Here is a 7,794-nt window from a genome sequence, read left to right on the forward strand (position 1 = left end):
CAACAAAAAGTGGAGTCTCAAAGAGTTTGCCTGTTTATGCTACTTTATTTGTGTTACCAGTTTCTTTGTAATAACAAAAATAAAAAGTAGCCATAAATACATTGCTTCAAGGCAAATGACGCTGTATCCTGTAATATTAAGTGGTCTTTCTCTTCAAGTTAAAAGTGCCAATTCAATAAATGATGAAATAATAACAAAAGGTATTGCTGCATATACTGCATATTGTCCTATAATAAAATGTATCTATAGTTAAGCAAAGTGTAACTTTTCAAAATTGTATATTGGGCAAAAAATATATGATGTTTGCTGCTTCAAAATCCTAGAAAGGTTTGAATACATGTTTGAAGCACATAGCAGGGGATGTTGGTGTAGGGAGAAGACATTATTTGGTGGTTTCTGTGCACTTTAAATCCATTAAGATGAACGTTCAGGAGAGGGACTTTGTCTGATGGAAATAACTGCCAAAAGTGTTTGAAGCTTCGGCTTAGATTGGTGCTAAATCTGACTGTTAATAGGCAGCCTCAGTCTTTCTTATAGTCTTGACTAGAGGTTCAGTGGATAAATTAATAATAATCTCAGCAAACATTGCATTGACAACAATGGGGAGCTATATAAAGAAAACTGAAACTTCTTTTACAATGGAGATCATCCCTGGAAGATGTAAATACCAGAAGGCTATATGAATCAGCCACTCAACTGCAGGCAAGCATTTTTATCTGTTTTTTTTGTTTCGTTTTAGTTTTGTTATTTTTTGTTTTAAAAGGTTTTTTTGGGGGGGGATATTGCTTAAATCTCAATTCTGTGGTCTTGATTCTGACAACTCTCATTTCAAGTTCTTACCATGCAAGTTTTTGGCAATCAGAAGAATATCACCTTCATTCATCAGCAAGTGCCTGTCACTATTCAGAAATGGCTTTGTGTGTCTTGAAAAGTATTTATTTTGTTTCTGGCATGAAGGATCGGCAACATCTGTTTTTCTGCAGATCCGTAGGTTGGAAACACATCTGTCTCATTTTGTCTGCAATATGTTACAAACTCTTTGCGTCCCAAAGTAGGCCACGATGAATAGTGTGGCAGGGAATTGTGGAGGACTAGCCTATTGTTGCTTAAAGCTGTTTGCTACCTGCTCATATTTGCTTGCTGGCAATGAGACCCAGTTGCAAGTTAGCAAATTATGGCCTGTCCTGCTTGTCAGTTTACTTTGTTACCATTACTAAGCCTCAAAACAACAAAACTGCTTTCAACTTTTTATGAAAATGTATTTGCTGATGTTTGAAAACAGTTTGACCATTGCCAAAAGTCTGCAGGCTTGTGTATTTAATCCAGAGGAGTAATCTTACTCTGCGTATCTCTCATATTAGCCAAACGTATATAAAGTATTAATGACAGGTTGGCTTTGATAACCCTTCTGTATGTACACAGTTTGATAAAGCTTTTTTTGTAATGATGAAATATTTGTATTTTTTAACCTAGTGTATAAATAAAATAACTCATCATGGAGAATCCAGATAATTGAACCTATTGTCTGTGTGGTTTGTATTCTATTTTTTTTTATTTTGAAATTTTATTAGTTTATAGCATACGATACAAAGAAAATACAAAAGTAAATAGTGGAAAAGATAGGGAAAGGAAAGGGAATAGAAAAGTGAGGGAAGGAAAGAAAAAAAAAGGCATTTATTTCCGACTTCCTTTGGTGCAGTAAAATAGAATATCAACATCAAGCCTCAACTTTTTACTTTTACAAAATAGTCAGTGTAAACTAGCCATTTCGATAACAACAAATCTATCTAATCGGTAAAACCCAAAATCAAAATTTCATTTTTTTCAAGCACAAAGTCCAGAAGCGGTTTCCATGTAGCAATAAAAGCATTCGTATTCTTTTCTTTAATCAGTACAGTCAATTTAGCCATCTCTGCTAGTTCCATCAGTTTTGCAACCATTCCTCCATTTGTGGGAATTGATGTGGTCTTCCATTTCTGAGCATAGAGTAATCTTGCTGCTGTATAACATATAACATCAAGGTTCCATTTTTTCCCCAGGTCTTGGTTTCTATTCTATAAATATGCAACTGAATCCAAGAATCTCTCATGAAAATAGAGTTTTAAACGTATGCTACACAGTGTAACGGAGGTAATGGGTTTGGTATGTCAACACTTGTGTCTGTCACAGTCAAGCTATTTTTTTCTTTTAATATGTTAAGTCTAAGTGTAGAAAACCCATTGGAATCCCAACAGCAGTGGATTTTGAGAGCAAACTTTACGATGTTTTGAATGCTGTTTTAATAGCACTACTCCTCGAAGAAGAGTGGCTTCATGCCAAGGCTGGACTAAAACTCACAGTCTCCTAGTTTTTAGCTTGAGTACGCCCATAAATTAAAGAAGGTTTAAAAGTATGCCATTCCTTCCTCTGAGTAAACCTTTGAACTATTCTACCTTCAAGGGGGCTATTCCATCTGACCCTATAAGAGGCTCCTTCCATCAGGCATTTTAAATGGGCCTTAACTTGATTTCTAATTAGTCCTTTCCTAACTTTGCAAGTGAGAGTTAAGGAGAGGTGATTACTTTCAGATTTAGGGGCTATACCAAAATGCTTAAGGCAAGGGGCCATATCTCTAGATATTATTAAATCTGTGATGGATAACTAGTGAGTTCACCCAAGTGTATATTGCCTGGGGAAATCATTTTGGGCCGAGCCATGTAACATTTGAAGGTAAGCCTGTTTATGAGATGTAGCAAACTAAAGCCATCTAGGTTATATTTTGTATCTTTGAAGAATCTGAACATAAATGGCAGTTCAAATACTTCTTTAGGGGGACTGGCATTGAAATGATCATAGAAGACGTCATCATTACGACCTACTGTTGCGTTGAAATCCCCACTTACTAGAATGTAAGCCCTGGGAAACATATTCAGACAAAGAGTAAGGAAGATACCAACCTGGTTCCAGGTTTGAGTGACCTGTGAATGGAGCTGTTTAAAAGGAAGATAGAAATTAATATATTATAAGGAAAATTGCTCAAAAACTAACAAAACTGACACAACATTCTCAAACGGAGGTAATTATTTTACAATTTGAATACATAGGTTGGGAGCTGTAATAGACAAAGCCCTCCCCCTCCTGGGTTTGCCAACTCAAGCTACATTGTACAGGGATTAGCAGAGAAAAATACTTGAAAATTTCCCCAACTTCCATGTCTCCTGCCCCCCCCCCCCAAAAGTAACAAATTTGAACCGAAATCCAAGAGAAGCTAGAACTTTTTGTTTTGGGGTCCATCCAGTTACGGTATGTTCCAAGAGAGGATGGAGAGATTGTTAATAAGATGTAACTGTCAATTTGTTGGTTTTCTTGGGGAGGAGGAGGAGGGTTGACTTTGGATAATTGTTCAGAAGAAGGAATACTTGGGTTGAATAAGCTGGTGGTTTGAGGGAGAGGTTGGAGAGCAGACTGCTGCCAGTTAAGGTGGTTAGTGTCCTGAGACAATTCCATAGAAATTTTATGGGCAGAGTAAATAAGGACAAATTAGGGATCAGAGTCAGAAGGTGAATCATATTCAGGGTAGATATGGAGAGAGTTCATTTACAAGGAGGAGTTGTAGGAGGGCAGCCATTGAATGAATAAAATCAGGATCCATATAGGGAAAACCGGTATCAGAGAGTTGATATCTATGTACCTAAATCAGCCAATTTTAATTTGATTTGAGTGATGTGCTTATAAGATTGTTCTTTTCCAATTCTGCCTTTGGGGTGGTGGTGGTGGTGGTTCAAATGGTTAGTGTATAGTGTATATATTAAGACTGATAGGTCTATAGCTAGCTGGGTCTAACTATCATAGGTATTGATATTTTTGCTATCTCCTAATCATCAAGGATATATCCTGTCTGGCTAATATAGGTGAAGAGGGAGGTAAGAACAGTTGCCTACTATGTGTGGTAAATAACATATATCTAATAAACAAAAAGGAAGCTGGACCCTTTTTTCTCCACGTCTTTTGGACATGGCCAAAGTCAAATCCACTTCTCTCTTTGCTTAGTCCCTTTACTAATCCTTCTTGCTCCCCCCCCCCCAGACAAAGGCAACTGCAAAACCATCAACCAAAGAATGGAAGCTTGGCTGGCTCAATTAGCTTACACTGCAATCAAGAGGACAGTCCTAACAGAAGAATTGCACATAGTAATAAGGTAAGAAACTGCAATCCATCCTCAATCAACCAGTCATCCAGGTCATGGTTGTCCCAAAGATGCCTTTTCAAGAGGCAACTGGACTTTCTTGTTTTTCTTTGAAGACGTTTTGTTTCTCATCCAAGAAGCTTCTTCAGCTCTGACTGTATGGTGGGGAATGGAAGGATTTATATTCTTTGCAGACAGCTGGTCACTTGCATTCTTTTAGAGAATTGTTGAGGCCACTTGGAGGTTCATCTGTGTCCTCGTGGTCACAGGACCATGTGCAAATGCGTGTGGAGCCTTTTTGGAACTGCTGAAAGAACTGTGTTGTAGACTGGAGATATATGATATCGTATCCCTCCCCCTCTGTTGAGAGAGGGCTGTTCAATTTTCACATAGATGGCCTCTTTGGTCCTTCTTTCAAACCAGCAGTCTCCTCTGTCCAAAATCTGGACTTTGCTGTCTTCAAGAGTGGCCTTTGCCGTTTAAATGCAGATGGGTTGCTGAATCTTGTCCTGATGAGTTTGTTCTCCTATGTTGTGACATGCGTTTATGAAGCTGTTGTTTCGTTTCCCCAATGTACATATCTGCACATGGCTTATGGCATTATGCTGCATATACCACGTTGCTCAGTTTGTGTCTGGGTGTTTTATCCTTGGAGCGGACAAGCTTCTGCCTTAGTATATTCTTGGGTTTAACGCAGGGGTAGTCAACCTTGGCTCTTTTATGACTCGTGGACTTCAACTCCCAGAATTCCTGAGCCAGCACAGCTGGCTCAGGAATTCTGGGAATTGAAGTCCACGAGTCATAAAAGAGCCAAGGTTGACTACCCCTGGTTTAACGTGTGCATGTATGTTGTGTTGCCTGAAGATCCTCCTGAGCTTTTCAGATAAATGAAATGCTCCTGAGCTGTTCAGCCAACACAATATAAGCTCCCTGGTTGAAAGTAGGGTTTAATATTATTCTCATTAAATCTTTGATAGATTGACCACTATATCTTCCTTCCCCCTCTTTAGTATGATAAAATGACTTTCTTGTTGTCTTTTTGTCTTCTTTTCCTGTTGGGGCTACTTATGTATATCTTCAGTTATCATGCTGGTGCTTTTTATCTCTTTTTGATTTAAGTTTATCTTCAGAATTAGTAACTATCTGCTTAAGCTACTTCGTTAAGCTCATTGCCATCTCTTTTTTTTAGCCACAATGGAGGGAGCCACAATTCTATAAAAACTTTTTTACTTTCAATGAAACTATTTGAAATTTTATTTAGGAAACATCTCATCCTAATAACTGCTAGGAATAGTTGACTGAGTGAAGGACAGCCAAATTCTTTTCTGAAAAAAAAAGGGCTGGGAGACCATTCAACTATTTTTAAGTCTATTGATTGATCTGAGCATCGTAAGACTCTGTTTAATGATTTAATTATACCATGTTTGTCTAACCAACTGCCTTTCTTTGTAAAGTTAATTTGTATTTGCAAGAAAAGTTGCTTAAGCTGGAATACCCTGCTGAATCCCACCAAGGCATTTTTAGTTGAAAAGTAATTGCAAAGCATAGAGTTTGAAAATCCAGCATGCTTAATGCACTATTCACTGTTTAGTTACAGCAGTTTAAAGCTGTTTGCTATTCATTTCTGGGCAGGCTGACTCTTTTGTATTGCTGTTATACAACTTTACCTCAAGAATCCTGCTTGTGATCCAAAATCAAAAGCCATTCAAAGATGGCTATCACTCTGGGCTATGAACTGATAGTGTTCACATATCTCAGTGACTACTTTGAGCATATCTTGGGGGTAATGGAGCAGTTTATGATTGCTTGTTTGTAGTCAAGGATACAGTTTGGGACTATTGCTGCCAAAATGCCAAGATGCTACAGCGTCTTCTTGGGAGCGGGGCAGAGGTAATGACATTATTTGAGACTGGGAAAAGAGGATAATTGGATCAAATAAACCGTTGATACATCACATCTCTTTTACAATTAGATAGGAAAAATTGGGGAACATGCAGCCCACCTTCTGCTTCTGTAAATCCTTCTGGATTATCTCCCTCCTGCTGGAACAGGAGATTCACAACAAAAATTAGATAAGGTATTACCTTCTAGTCTCTTACTTAGTAGTTTATGCACTTTGTATTTAGTACAACTGATGAAGTGTTCAGTTTTGAGCTGTTTCCCTGCTTTCCCAGTTGATATCCAGAGCTAGGACTTTGCCACTTCTTATGAACCATCTGGCTGCAGGGAATTGGCAATTCATGTTGAAAAATTGATGCTTATGGGCAGTTCTCGCCAACACATTTCAAATGTCAAAGGAAAGTTGTCAGAATATCCAGTTGCCTTGCTAAAGGAGACTGGAGATGTATAAAAATAAAATATTTTTTAAAATCCTGGAGTGTTCAAGAATGATGAAGCATTTGTCCTGGCAGCACTACAGTTCTGAATAGATTTTCAAGACCGCAGAGGTAAGAAAGCTTCTATTTTCTTGATAAACAAATGAGGGCCATCTATTATTTAGAAACCTCTGAACTCAAAATGATTGTTTCCAGCATTATTTTTGCCTGAAAAATAATTGAAGATTTAAATCAATTAAAAATATAAATAATGTCATATTTTTTGCTCTGCAATCTAAAGCCAATAGTTCTTTTTTAGCATTTGGTCTCAAGTTTACAGAATAATATGCTTCCTCACATCAATTCTTCACAGACTTACTCCGAATCAATAAGCAGTAAACCTTGAAATATTTGATGGTGTGAACCTGCTTCAAACTGAAGTTTTAGATTGAGTGTGAACACAATGTGCTGACCTAATTTCATGTTGCTTCTAGCCTAATTTCAGAAACCCTCTGCAAGAAAGGAGAATCTTCTCTCTGGCAGCTCTCTGGATGGGAGAAAGGGATGAGCATGCGCATGCCCATAAAAAACAGGACATTAGAAAAAGAAAGAGTATGCCACCACCTCCTTTGGGTGACAGTCTCAGCTACTATAAGTCACTTTTAATACATTGTGCAAGTTTATGGTCTACGTAATTTTTTTCTGTAAAAATAAATAACACAAGTACATCCCCTTTAGAGATAATACTGTAGCTAGTTCATCTAAGGTATGTGGAAAGCACACTACAAGTGCTGTAAAACGTCTTCTAGGAACTTCTTTCCTTTCCCGCTCTCCCACTTTCCATTTCCCTCTTTAAAATCCAAGTCAGTAGTATTTTATAGGGAGTATTGTTACACTTAGGAAATTGTTTCAGGTTTGTTAGAAAATTGTTTTCCCCACAAACTGCTTTAAATCCTCAGTTCTTTGGGTGTTCTGTTAGACTTTTATATATATATATATATATATATGGCCTGGGTACAGGTTGAATTAATTCAGAGTTTATATGTACAAGATTTTAGTCTTTGTAGTCTTTGGTTATGTTGGTAGGCATTTGGCATTACAATAGGTATAGTATGTGCATACTGAGAATTCCTATGGCCATAAAAGTAACAGAAATGCAAAGTCTTTCATTATGCAATTTGAAAGCAAGCAAGAACTTTACATAGGCCGTGGACTCTTGTTGACGTCATTGATTTATATTCTGAGAATTTCCCTGCATTGAAAGGAAAATGTGGGAAGGTGCTTACTGATTTGGCTATCCGTAACAGGATTTTA

The sequence above is a fragment of the Protobothrops mucrosquamatus genome, unplaced genomic scaffold, assembly GCF_001527695.2.
Source record: "Protobothrops mucrosquamatus isolate PMUCROS unplaced genomic scaffold, P.Mucros_1.0 scaffold127, whole genome shotgun sequence".
NCBI lineage: Eukaryota > Metazoa > Chordata > Lepidosauria > Squamata > Viperidae > Protobothrops > Protobothrops mucrosquamatus.